Below are 15,257 nucleotides of genomic sequence, written 5' to 3'. Positions count from 1 at the left end.
TTGAATCAAAGCAAATGGTAATTGATAACATAAAATCGAATCTTGGAATGTATTCGGAGACAAAATCAGATTGACAATCTGAAATTCCTCCACATGACATTAATACATCAAGGTTCAATTTTATCATGTCAAGTGAATAATTAATTAGGTTTCTGAATCAATATCGCTGAGAATCAGTTGGCTTAGATTAGGTTCTTCTATTTCATAATGCTGTTAACAGGTTAAATCTTAGCCATTAAAGTGAGATTATTCGTTAATTAGGGATTAGTTATAGTCTTACTTAGCTAATTCAGTAATAAGGAAGAATATCCCAAACTAGTCTGATACTTGATTTGGATGAATAATCTTTTCCGTCAATGATCAAGACTAACTGAAATCCTTTCCTGAGAATCCCTTAACTGAAGTCTTCTTTAATATTTACATTCAATCCAAATTCTATTTTGATTACTTTTGCTAATTTAGTAAATCAACCTATTCAAACTCCCCCTATTTACTTTTTGTTAATTGCTTGGTTATATTTGTGATTAGATCAGCATTAATCCTTTGGGTACGACCTTTACTTACCCTTGTGCAAAGCCTGTAACTAGGTCTGTGAATTATTTTTGGTGGATTCAACAACCGTCAGTCGGCTGACCCTCCCTGCCCCCTCTAGCTCTGCCCTTGTCCATGAGTTGTGTGTGCATGATTTTGAGGGTCCATCCTCAGCCAGACATGGGCCTAAAGCCCAATGACCATGAGTGGGTTTTAGCAAACCATTATGGCCCCTGACTGATACGAATTATTTCAGTCGTCTTTGGAAGACACATGAAACCCAGTAGATGATCTCTCCCAGTATCTATTACCAATTGCATATCTACATTATAAACTAGAGACATGGTGGTTGTCATTATCTGTACGGTTTGTTGTATTTCTTGATCTAAACTACTTATCAGGGTATGGCCATACACTTCCTCAGTTCCACTTATCAAATGGTCGGTGATATCTGCTCACCGTTAGGTGAGTGGTAATTCATTCACTTCATCTACTTAAAGAAAGGAATCTTACGTTGACGAACCCCATTTCGAAAAGTCGTGTGGGGACGTGATTAGGGATGGCAACGGGTACTCTACCCGCGGGTATCCGACACTACCCGACCCTAATGGGACTACCCGTACCTTGTATAAAAGGGTATCGGACGGGTATGGGATCAAAACCATTACCCGTTAGGGTAATGGGACGGGTATGGGAAGACCCCCCAGGGTACCCATTACCCGTCATAATTTTTTTATATATTAAAAAATATTATTGTGTTTTAGATGTAAAATGTGAGATTTGAATACTAACCTTTTGTTTTTTAACCATTAAGTAATACCACTAAACTATTTTATTTTTATTGATTAAGGTTCAATTTGTTCAATTTTTAAATCGATGATTTATTAAATTTATACTTTGTTAAATTTGTAATATTTTTTTTATTTATTGATTCTTAACGGGTAAGGGTACCCGCGGGTACCCGTGAATTAGATGGGAAGGGTATGGGATGCAAAACATATACTCGTTAGGGTAATGGGAAGGGTACGGGTAATTAAAAAATAAAAGGGTAAGTGTTTGGGATTGGCACTACCCGCGGGTACCCTACCCGTTGCCATCCCTAGACGTGATCCCAGACTTTTCCAAATCCATGTTTACGACTGATCGAATGCCATTAGATAGAATTCTTCCTTTTCCCTTTTCTTCCATTAGTTCGATCTATCCAAAAAAAATTGTCGGCCTATTTAAAATGTGGTTTGGCATCCTGTTATAGACATGTCTATATATCAAAGTGAATGGAATCCCACGTTATTTGCTACAATAAAATTAGGTCTGGAGATAATAGAGTTCTACACTTAGAAAGATTAATGACACGTCCATCATGAATCTTTCTAGAGCGGGTCGGCCCAGTCCCACATTGAGCTACATCAATGTGTACGTATATCCATATCTGACAATACAAGTGTTGTAGTGGTGCTTCCTACACAATTACACAGATACTCGATGCATATACCTTTTGTTATATTCGTTCCCACGAATAAAACAGGTCTCAGACAGTTTATGATTATCAATCAATGGATACTTCATAAGTGTTTCATAACACAAGATATAAACAATATGAATTAATGCCTTTATTCATATAACACATATACAATTTATTCAAACAATATACAAAACTTCTAATATATATTCCAGAACCAATGCCTATGAACTAGTGCACACCAACAATAACAACCTCCTCACACTTTGAACCTTGCTTGTGAGGAGGTTGTTATTGTCATATTATATAGAGTCTATAGTATATTATATGGCGAAGCCGTTGAAGCTGAAAGCACATTCATGAAAAGGTGAATGTCGTTTTCTTAAAAGGGTGGAAGATATGAGTCCATCTCCATTTAGCATATCAGATAAGTTGGCATTACTAGGTTGAAGGTGTGCTTGCCCCACCAAAGGACTAACGCCAATGATTATAGGTATCTTAGGGTTTCCAATATACTGGTAGGTTGGATTATGTTATAGTGGTGTGGATTTGGAATTACTTTACTTGAGTTGGAAGATCGGACTACTACTTCGTGATTAGAAAGATTTTAGGAGTGATGGGTGAAATGAATGCAAGCTACAGTAGAGAGAAAGGAGAGAGGGTCAAAAGCAACCGCCTAGTGTAAATAATAAGTATAGTTAATATATTTAACTCTGATCAAATAAAGGGTAGGTGTTTTGTTTGTTTGTTACCATTAGGAATATGAATAATTTCTAGTATATAAGTTAGGTATTATTACTTAGTTTACTTATTGAGTTTGTTAATTCATTTTCTATATTCTTTTCTTGTAATTCTTTTATCAAGAAGCATAGTTATTCTATTATCAAGATAGTAGAGCATTTCCGAAAATTCCGCAAATCATAATCTCTTTATGCGGATTATTTGGTTGCATTTTTCTTCAAATTGACGCATATTGTATTTCTTTCCTTCTGTTGTGGAGAGATGATTCTTCTACATTCTTCTTCTTCTTTAATTTGATACAAATCGTACATGTCATATTATTTTTCTTTTTTTGATATAGATCATATTTCTTTCCATTGTATTCTTCTTATTTTTTGATACAAATCGTATTTCTTGCATATCGTATTTCTTTCCTTTTATTGTAGATCATCATTCTTCTTGCTCGAAGCTCAATTTCCATAACACCTGCTCGAATTGGCGAATCAAGCATTTACTATGTCCATTCTAATGAAAATCCTGCTCTCATTCTTGTCTCGTCAGTTTTGGCCAATTCAGGTTCAAACTATCATTCTTGGGCTCGTAGTATGAAAATGCTTTAATGTCGAAAAACAAATTAGATTTTGTTGATGGTTCAATAGAAAAGCCAGTGATAATAGATCTAATGTTTAAAGCTTAGGAGCGTTGTAATAATCTTGTTTTGTCCTGGATCAATATATCTTTAGCTCCTACTATTGCATAAATTATTGTTTGGAGTGATAATGCGAAGGTGTTTGGGAGAATATAAAATTGCGTTTCTCGTAGCCGGATGTTTATGTTGAAACACCTTTCCACAAGATTTTGATTTGACAAAATCATCCATGATTAAGAGGCAATTAAATTTAAATGCTTTGATTTAATTGTACTAATGTGTTTGTTCAATATTGAGTGCAAAAATATATATATAAAGTTAGACAGGACAAAAGTCAGCATAAGCCAAGCTGAGTGGAACGAAACTCAGCATAAAAGAATAGAAGCTGAGTGGAGTAGAACTCAGTATCAGAAGTCTCCTTCAAAGTTGCCAGAACGAAGCTGACTAAATTAGAAGACTCCTTCAGAATTGAACGGAGCTGACTAAGAAGGAACTCAGCATGGAAGTTGAACATTCGAAGATAACGAATGAAGCTGAGTGACAGTCAGGATAGCATGAAGGATCCGTTCACTAAAGGACAAAGTCTGCAAATCTTCTGCACCAATAATTGAAGCCTCGAAAATACACAGAAGACTAATTCCAAGAAACATGGGTCAATGGATTATTGGTAAAAGACAAGTCTGTAGGAAGAAGGCAAGGCTGACACCTGAAGAAACAGATGACAGGATTGGCCTGCAAAACTGAAGCTGACCAGAAGCTGTCTACTAAAAGAGCCGTTTTGGAATCAACGGACACACCAAATTCAAACGGTCTAATCTCTAGAATTCATCTATAAAATGGACAAGGATTTCACTTGGACATTTGCCGAATTACAAAAAGAAAAATCCAAGAGAGAAATCTTCAAAGCACTCAAATACAAAGATCTTACACCAAATCTTCTATTCTTTGTGTAAATGCTAGAGTGATTCTATGTAATCTTCTAAAGTGTTCTTTACTGAAAAGAGAACAAGTGTTTATCAATTGAAATATTGAGAGTGTATGCTGAGTGCTTGGTTGTAAGCATTCAGTGGTAGAAAAAATCTAAGTGCTGGGTTGTAGTACTTAGTAGGAGCTGAGTAGACGAATAGAGGACGTACTCTTGCATACTCACTGCCTTGTAAAGGGTTTGTGCTCTACCTTGAAAGAGCTCAGTATTGGATTGAAAATCCCAGGAGGAACTGGGGACTGGACGTATGCACAGAGGCCGAACCAGGATAAGTCGTGCTGAGTAACTTCTAAACTCTTTCTCTCAATATATAGATATATGTGCATGTGTTGCTTGTGATATTTACTCAGCATATAAATTGTTAAAACTGAAACTGAGTAAATCTGAGTGTTGAGTTGGAAGCTGACCTCTCAAGAGTCAATTCCCAACTTTCAAGTCAAGCAGTCTTAGTCAGCATAGAACTAAAACTGTCTGACTAATCAATCGGTCGTGCTGACCAACACGCTGAGTTAACAAACTCTTAAAATAACATTAAGTCAGCAAAATTAAAAGCGAAAAAGTTACATTAGTTCCTATCCCCCCCTTGGAACTAATTACTAGGGACCAACAAGTGGTATCAGAGCCTAAGCTCGCTATTCAAAGATCTAACAATCTTGAGCTGATCCCGAAAAATGGGTGAGAATAGCACTCGTTTCCTTCCCGGGAACCAAACAACACAGATACTCCCTGAGGGACTATCAATAACTAGGCCTCCCCTATTCTTTGGATCCAATTATACATTCTGGAAGAATAGGATGAAGAACTTTATTCAAGCCACTAACATGAGTGCATGGCTTGCAATTGTTCAAGGTCCACATGTGCCATACAAAACTGTTAACAATGAGAAAATTGTTAAAAGTGAAGCTAAGTGGACAGAGGATGACCTCAGAAAATAACAAAATAATGCTTCGGCTATCAATATGCTTCACTGTGCTCTAGATGCTGCAGAATACAATAAGATTTCAGGTTGTGAGTCAGCACAGGAGATCTGGAAGAAGCTGGAAGTGACTTATGAAGGCACCAGCAAGGTCAAGGAATCCAAAGTGAACCAACACATGCGATTGTATGAGCTGTTCGAGATGACTGACAATGAGGACATCTCAGCAATGAATGCCAGGTTCACCAACATAATAAATGAGCTTAAAAGACTCGGTAAGAATTTCACTGAAGAAGAACAAGTGAAGAAGATCTTACGAAGTCTTCCCAAAAGCTGGCAAGCTAAGAAGACAGCTGTAGAGGAAGCTCAGGACCTGACCACATACAAATATGATGAGCTGATCGGTTCCTTGCTGACCCATGAAATCTCCATGAAAAATTTGGAAGCTAAGGAGAAAACCGAAGATAAGAAGCAGAAATCATTAGTGATGAAAGCTGACTCCACTAAAGCTGAGTCAACTGATGATGAAGAAATGGCAATGTTTACTAGAAAAATGAAGAAGTTGTTCAGAAGAAATGACAGAAACAGCAAACGACCATACAAGAGAGGAGACAGACACAAAGCTGAGTCCAGTGACACCAGATACAAAAAGGACAGCTCCAAGCCTGTCACATACTATGAATGTCATCAAACTGGGCACATTAAGTCAAGCTGTCCTAATCTAAAGAAAGATAGGAATGGAAGCAAAAAGGCAATGGTGGCCACGTGGAGTGACAGTGATGAGTCAACATCGTTTGAAACTGAACAGAATGAAACAGCCAACATATGTTTCATGGTAGATGATGGAGCTGACCAATCTCAATCTGAACAAGCTGGTCTCTCTGGAGATTCTGAGCAGGAGGAAAACAACAATGAGGTAACACCCTTACTTTTGTTTAGAAATGAGATGGTAAATGCCCTGAGTGATTTACATAAGCTAACTAAAAAATGCAATAACAAAATAAAATCACTCAGCAGGCGATGTGACGAGATTGAAGAGGTCAAGCTGAGTGACCTCCGATATCTCCTCCAGGACAACTCAGATTTACATACCAACATGCAAATCATGCAAAATTTTGTCACGGAGGTCCAATCTGAGTCAAAGAAACTTAGAAATGATGTCACAACCTTACAGAGTCAAGTGAATGGCTCAAGTAGAAATAAACCCCATGCTGAGTACGCAAGTACTAGTCAGCATAAGCAATTCACTCAATGTGAGTGTTGTGGAAAAAGGGGGCACACAAAAGATGTGTGTTGGCATAACAAGCGGATTGTCCAATGTGACTTCTGCGGAAGAAAAGGGCATTCCACAAAAGTATGCTGGCATGCTCAACACAACAATGCTGACTATACTCAGTACAACCCTCAAAGGGTACCTTTTTGTGACTTATGTGGTAAGCCTGTCCACACTATAAAAGTATGTCGTCACAAGTTGAAATATGACTTTGCACCTGTTTACACTAACAAGAAAGGACCCAAAAAGAATTGGGTACCTAAAAATGAATAGTTTAAAATGCAGGTCAGCTTGACATGCGTGGAGAAATCAAAACTTTGGTACATAGACAGCGCATGCTCAAAACACATGACAGGTGATGAAACTCAGTTCATCACATTAGAGCTTAAACGAGGAGGTAGTGTAAGCTTTGACGACAACAAGAAGGGTAAGATAGTTGGCTCAGGAACTATCGGAGGTAACCCTAAAATTGAGTCAGTCTCCTTAGTTAAAGGTCTCAAATATAATCTTCTAAGCGTAGCTCAGCTTTGCAAGAGTGGAAGAAAGGTTATATTTGATGATACTAAATGTCAAATACTCGAGGGAAAAACAAATGACTTGATTTTAACAGCCCCTCGTGTAGAAAATGTTTACATGTTGAGTTTGGAAAAACAATTTTCAAAAAATATATGCTTAGTGTCTAAAGAGGACAACTCCTGGCTATGGCATAGGAGACTTGGGCATGTCAGCATGGACCTCCTAGCCAAATTAGCTAGAAAGCAACTAGTTGAAGGATTACCCAAACTAAAATATGAAAAAGATCAACTATGTAATGCTTGTCAGCAAGGTAAACAAACCAAAAAGTCATTTCATAGCAAAAATATTATCTCAACCAAAAGACCATTGGAATTACTACATTTGGATCTTTTCGGATCTATCCAGCCACTCAGCATGGGAGGTAAGAAATTTTCCTTAGTTATTGTAGATGATTTCTCTAGGTATACTTGGGTCATCTTGCTGGGTAGCAAAGATGAAACATTTGAGATGTTTACTACATTAGTCAAAAAGCTTGAAAATGACAAAGACCTAAGAGTAGCTCACATTAGAAGTGATAATGGTGGAGAATTCAAAAACCAAATGTTTGATGAATTCTGTGAAACTAATGGTATTGACCACAATTTCTCTGCCCCTAGAACTCCTCAACAGAATGGAGTTGTTGAAAGGAAGAATAGGACAATAGTAGAAATTGTTAGGACAATGCTGAGTGAAAATAGGCTTCCAAAGTATTTTTGGGGAGAAGCCGTCAATACAGCATGTTATATATTGAATAGGGCCTTGGTAAGACCTATATTAAAGAAAACTCCTTATGAACTTTGGAAAGGACGAAAGCCCAATATTGGATACTTTCGTGCCTTTGGGTGTAAATGCTTTATACTCAACACTAAGGATAATCTGGCAAAGTTTGATGCCAAAGCTGACGAAGCGATCTTTCTGGGGTACTCAACAAACAGTAAAGCATATAGAATTTATAATAAAAGGACTCAGGTAGTAGAAGAGTCAGTCCATGTAGATTTCGATGAAACTGACCCTGCAGGAAAAACAACTCAACACACAGAGGAAGAACCCAACTCAACTTCTGTTGACCAGAATGGACATGCTGAGTCATCAGCACAAGAGCTGACCAAAGGTAAAAACGAAACAGAAATTACCTTTGCTGACCAATCTGTTCCTGCAGAGATTGTAGAAACACCTGCTCCAAATGACTCAACATTGCCTAAGGAAATAAAAATTCCAAGAGGACATTCAGAAAAGTCCATTCTTGATGCTGCTGACAACAAGCTGATGACAAGAGATCAGCTTAGGAAGTTCCTCAGCAACGTTGCCTTTGTATCAGTACATGAACCGAAGAACTTTGCTGATGCTGAGCATGATGAATATTGGATCAATGCTATGCAAGAAAAGCTTGACCAATTCACAAGAAATGAGGTATGGGATTTAGTACCTAAGCCCAGGAATCAAAATTCCATAGGGACTAAATGGGTTTTTAGAAACAAACTAGATGAGCATGGAAATGTTGTTAGGAACAAAGCTCGACTTGTAGCCCAAGGCTATAGTCAGCAAGAGGGCATTGATTATGGTGAAACCTTTGCACCAGTTGCTAGATTAGAAGCTATACGTATATTGTGTGCATATGCCAGTTTCATGAACTTCAAATTGTATCAAATGGATGTTAAAAGTGCATTTCTTAATGGCTTTATAAATGAAGAGGTATATGTTAATCAACCTCCTAGTTTTGAAGACCCAAAATTCCCAAACCACGTTTATAAACTCAAGAAGGCCCTATATGGCCTGAAACAAGCTCCAAGAGCCTGGTATGAGAGGTTGACCAACTTCCTGCTGACCAAGAACTATGTCAGAGGAAAAGCTGACACAACCTTGTTCATTAAGAAAATGGGCAAACATACCCTACTTGTACAAATCTATGTAGATGACATAATATTTGGTGCTACTGACGAATCCTTGTGTCAAGAGTTTAGCAAACAGATGCAGACTGAGTTCGAAATGTCCATGATGGGGGAACTCAGCTTCTTCCTTGGACTTCAGATCAAGCAAGGTAAGAACGGCATCTTCATTAGTCAGTCCAAGTACACCAAGGAGATGTTAAAGAAGTTTGATATGGGAGACTGTAAGCCCATATCAACCCCTATGGGTACTGATACTGTCCTATGCAAAGATGAGAAAAGTAAGTTAATAGATAGTAAACTTTATCGAGGTATGATAGGCTCCTTACTTTATCTCACTGCTAGTAGACCTGATATACAGTACTCAGTATGTTATTGTGCAAGATATCAAGCTGACCCAAGGGAATCTCACTTAATTGCTGTAAAAAGAATTTTTAGATATTTGCAGAGCTCAGTTGATGCAGGTTTATGGTATCCAACTTCAAATGACTTCACACTCATAGGATACACTGATGCTGACTATGGACGAGATAAGCTAGAACGTAAGAGTACTTCAAGAGGATGTCATTTCCTTGGAAGCTGTCTAGTATCTTGGTTCAGCAAGAAGCAGTCATCAGTTGCTCTGTCTACAACTGAAGCTGAGTACATTGCTGCTGGAAGCTGTGTAGCTCAAGTCCTATGGATAAAGCAATAGCTTGAGGATTATGGAGTAAGAACTGAGACAATAGAGATCAAATGTGACAACAAGAGTGCCATTGATCTATCCAAGAATCCTATCCAACACAGCAGGATGAAGCATGTCAGCATAAGGCATCACTTCATCAGAGATCACGTAGTAAAGGGTGAGATCAAGCTGACCTATGTGCCAACAAATGAACAGCTTGCAGATATCTTCACCAAGCCTTTGGCTCGTGAGCAATTTAACATACTAAGGGAAGCTATCGGAATGTCTAATCCTCTTCAATAATTCTAAATATTTGAATAAATGTAGAGTGAATGTCATGCTGATTGATATCAATCTAGTAACTACTGCACATTGAGCTTAATAGTCTATGCTGAGTAGATACAAATGTTGAGTAAATATTCTGTGCTGAGTAGATAAACATATTGAGTAATCACCTTATGCTAAGTAGACGTACATACTGGGTGATTAACGTATGTTGAGTTACTAAGAGATAGAAAATCCATCTACGTAGAATTAAATACTCAGTATCATAAACGATTCATATTCTGGCAAACTGAGTAAAAGCCCACTTGTACCAATGAACAATGACACGTGTAACAAATCATACCTAGAAAAACGCAAGTAATAATGAATACCCATGCGCCGAACCTGTCATAAATGGCAGAATCTTTGTCGATTAAAGTCTAAAGAAGAAAACGGCTAGTTCATTAATTAGGAATGATTCAAGACTCTATAAGTAGTGGAAGGATCCCCACTCATTACTCTTTACGCTTAAAATCTTCTGAAATCGAATCCTTCTCTCTCCCTAAACCTTAAAACCTTCATCTGTAACAATGGCTTCCTGCAAAAACGAAATCCCTAACTTCACCACTCAGCTTGGCCAAACCTCTGGCAAACCCACTCAAGCTGACCCCGCCGGTTCATCAAAGCCAGTAGAAAGGAACATGATCAAGGTCCATAAGAAGGTCAACAACTTAGAGGTTCTAAAATGCAGATGGTTCTCTCCAGGATTCATCACTTCTGAGAAACCGTTCTGTGACTGGATCGAGAAGAACAAATGGACCGGTCTCTTCTCACTCACCGGAAAAACATACCCTAGGCTGGTCAGAGAGTTCTATTCCAACATGTTTGTTGATGAAGAAGATGCTGACTATTTGGAGACCACGGTCAAAGGACAGAAAATCACCATAAAACCTGCCTATCTAGCTACTCTGCTAAACTTACCAGACGAAGGAATGGAGTTTAGGACAACAAAAGAAAAGGTACCAAAGGAAAAGCTTGATCAGATCAAGGGGTTCTGCAAACCCAAGAATCACAAGGGAGAAATACCCAGCACGTGTATGGGGCAAAACCAGAAGATGGCACACTACATATTGACCAACTTCATCTTCCCCAAACTCAACTCAGCCTCATCTGCCTCCAACTTTGAGCAGTGCTTCATATGGCACATGCTGACCTACACCCCTCTCAACCTTCCGGTATTTCTGGTTGGTGCGCTCCAGCGAGGAGGTAAGAAACTTCGATTAGGTTCTTTAATCACTAAGATCCTCGAGGATAAACAGATCGAGACCATAAATGAAACTGATACCTTGGGAAGTGAGATCACAGCAGCTCTGCTGGTTGGATTATTATATAATCAACCATTGAAAGGATATGAAGAAATTGAAGATATTGAGGAAAATGATGAAGCTGAACAGGAAAATGTGCCTGAGCATGAGCCTGAGAAAGAAGTGGAGGCTCCTGCTGAGTCCCCTAAGGGAAAGAAGAAAAGAAAAGCGCTGGCAACATGTGCAAAAGATATTGACGCAGTGCCCAGGAAGAAGCGGGCTATGAACAGAGCTAAGAATGTTGATACTGACCAACCTCAAGGTACACCTAGGTCGGCAGAGAAAAGAAAGAGGCCAGAAGAGCCTGAGGATGAAGAAGAGGAAACTCCGGAATCCCCTTTGATGAAAAGGAAGAAGGGTCATACCTTCACAGTTGAAGCTAATCCCTTGGATTGGGTTGTACCTCCAAAAGGCCATGGAATTGACCTAGACCAAACTTATGCTGAGCCGGTCAAGGATGCTGAGCAAGAAACTCCTGCTGAGGAAGAAGTCAATACCAAGCAGGAACAACCTACTGATGTTGAGCAACATCAGGATGATGCTGAGTGGAGAATTGAGGAAGAAGAAAATGTTGCTGTTGAGGATCATGTTGAGCAACATGAGAATCCAACTGTGGAAGAAGAGACAGTTGATACTGATGAGGAGGATATTCATGCTGACCCATCTCCTCCTAAAGAAACAAGGTTCAAGCGGCTCAAGAAGAAAGCCCATAAGACTCCAGCCCTTGACCTCCTTGCAGACTCTCCTCTTCAAGAACCATTTATTGACCTATCTGAGATACAGTTCAAATACTTCTCCCATGATGGTGAGCCTGAGTCTCCTCCAACGGATCTTGTGCAAAAACAAGCCTTTGTTACAAAGGATGAGGAACAAGCCAAAACCTTTGAAAATCCAAATCCAACTGCTCAAGGTGGAACAAATCCTGCCTCAACTTCACCCACTCAAGCTGAGCAGGTCAACATGACTAACCAAACTCCACCTCCAACACAGCATGTTGATAAATCAGCTCCTGAAGCCAATCTACATCAAAGTCCTGTCACCAATCAAGATGATCAATCTGGCAAACAACCCACTCTACCACCATCAAGCTCAATTCCAGCCTCTGAGACAAATGCTACTCAATTCACATACTTGAATGCTACTGAGTCAGGCCGACGAATCATTGCCTCTGCTCAGTCCTTGCTTCAAGATTTGAACCCTCCTCAAGCTGATGCTACTAGATCTTCTCATGCTGAGTCCTCCCAACTGTCTGGTATCACTCAACTTCTCAATGAACTAAGAGGACTCAAGGATCTTGTAAGTGTTATGACCACCGTTCAAACTCAGCAACCCAGGCAAGACCAAATAGCAAAGCTGACTGAATTGGTACTCATAATGGTGAACCATCTGAACTCGCTTGAAGGCAAAATCCAACAGCTGTCGGCAGTTAATCCAGGGTATGCAACTTCCACTGAGCTTCAAGGCTATTTTGCTAAGTTAACTACAGAACTGACCAAATCAAGCGCAACTGGCAATCCTGAGTATGCTACCTCTGCTGAGTTACAAGACTGCTTTGCCAAGCTAACTGCTGAACTGACCAGTACGCATGAATTAGTATCTTCTACCTCTCAGTGCACCATTGACCAACTGAGTGAAGCGGTAAGTCTACTTAACGTCAACAAGGCTCAGATGGATGTTGATCCAGTCTCCAATGGTCAACTCTTGAGCTTTTCCCAAGCAATTATGAAGGCAATGCGCATCAACAATGCTCAGCGCATGTTTTATGACTCTGCCATACTAAAGATGTACCACCAATCTTTTGCTCAGCTCACTAGTGCGCACACCTGGCTTAGCAAATCACATGAATGCCTACTCAGCATGATTAGCAGCTCTCTCCGGGTTCCTCGCCATGTCCAAGATGACAGTGTCCCTGTAATTGATGGCTTAAGTGAAAGCACAAAGAGGCTCCAGCGTTACTCACATTTCCTCTCCACTGCAGCTAGAAACGAAACCTTCCTTTATATACCCGATGATGGAAAAACGGGGGAGAAAAGCCAAGACGGAACTCAGCTTGCCTCAGGAAGTAAAGATAAAGGCAAAGGAGTATATCAAGCTGACCATCAACCTCAGGTCAATATGAAGGAAAAGAAGAAGAACTAGATATAGCTTAGTCAATGTTTAGAACTTAGCATAGAATCTTTCCTCATATGTTTTTGCTTAATCTATGACAAGTACCATTTTCTCAACCTGGCTGATAAAATTGAACAAACAAATTAAGAAGTAAAACATACTCAGTATACATTAACACTAAAATACTTATGTAATAAACTGAGTAACAACATACTTCTAATATTTTTGAAATCTGACTTAAATCCAATTAGCTCAGATCTTGAAAAATCTAACATTAAACTAAGTCAGTATACACAAATGTCTTAAGGTTAATTCAATTAAATCTTGGAAGGTTTAGAATTAAGTTAAGACAATATGTGCAACCCTTACGGGGGAGTTATTTCAAAAATAAATCAATCATAGGGTAACTTATAACTGAGTTCCATAATTATGTATTTTGCCAACATCAAAATAGGGGAGTTTGTTGAAACACCTTTCCACAAGATTTTGATTTGACAAAATCATCCATGATTAAGAGGCAATTAAATTTAAATGCTTTGATTTAATTGTACTAATGTGTTTGTTCAATATTGAGTGCAAAAATATATATATAAAGTTAGACAGGACAAAAGTCAGCATAAGCCAAGCTGAGTGGAACAAAACTCAGCATAAAAGAATAGAAGCTGAGTGGAGTAGAACTCAGTATCAGAAGTCTCCTTCAAAGTTGCCAGAACGAAGCTGACTAAATTAGAAGACTCCTTCAAAATTGAACGGAGCTGACTAAGAAGGAACTCAGAATGGAAGTTGAACATTCGAAGATAACGAATGAAGCTGAGTGACAGTCAGGATAGCATGAAGGATCCGTTCACTAAAGGACAAAGTCTGCAAATCTTCTGCACCAATAATTGAAGCCTCGAAAATACACAGAAGACTAATTCCAAGAAACATGGGTCAATGGATTATTGGTAAAAGACAACTGCCACAAAAAGACAAGTCTGTAGGAAGAAGACAAGGCTGACACCTGAAGAAAACAGATGACAGGATTGGCCTGCAAAACTGAAGCTGACCAGAAGCTGTCTACTAAAAGAGCCGTTTTGGAATCAACGGACACACCAAATTCAAACGGTCTAATCTCTAGAATTCATCTATAAAATGGACAAGGATTTCACTTGGACATTTGCCGAATTACAAAAAGAAAAATCCAAGAGAGAAATCTTCAAAGCACTCAAATACAAAGATCTTACACCAAATCTTCTATTCTTTGTGTAAATGCTAGAGTGATTCTGTGTAATCTTCTAAAGTGTTCTTTATTGAAAAGAGAACAAGTGTTTATCAATTGAAATATTGAGAGTGTATGCTGAGTGCTTGGTTGTAAGCATTCAGTGGTAGAAAAAATCTAAGTGCTGGGTTGTAGTACTTAGTAGGAGCTGAGTAGACGAATAGAGGACGTACTCTTGCATACTCACTGCCTTGTAAAGGGTTTGTGCTCTACCTTGAAAGAGCTCAGTATTGGATTGAAAATCCCAAGAGGAACTGGGGACTGGACGTAGGCACAGAGGCCGAACCAGGATAAGTCGTGTTGAGTAACTTCTAAACTCTTTCTCTCAATATATAGATATATGTGCATGTGTTGCTTGTGATATTTACTCAGCATATAAATTGTTAAAACTGAAACTGAGTAAATCTGAGTGTTGAGTTGGAAGCTGACCTCTCAAGAGTCAATTCCCAACTTTCAAGTCAAGCAGTCTTAGTCAGCATAGAACTAAAACTGTCTGACTAATCAATCGGCCGTGCTGACCAACACGTTGAGTTAACAAACTCTTAAAATAACATTAAGTCAGCAAAATTAAAAGTGAAAAAGTTACATTAGTTCCTATCCCCCACTTGGAACTAATTACTAGAG

Source organism: Euphorbia lathyris, chromosome 2 (genome assembly GCF_963576675.1).
Source record: "Euphorbia lathyris chromosome 2, ddEupLath1.1, whole genome shotgun sequence".
Taxonomy (NCBI): domain Eukaryota; kingdom Viridiplantae; phylum Streptophyta; class Magnoliopsida; order Malpighiales; family Euphorbiaceae; genus Euphorbia; species Euphorbia lathyris.
This window is presented reverse-complemented; position numbering follows the sequence as displayed.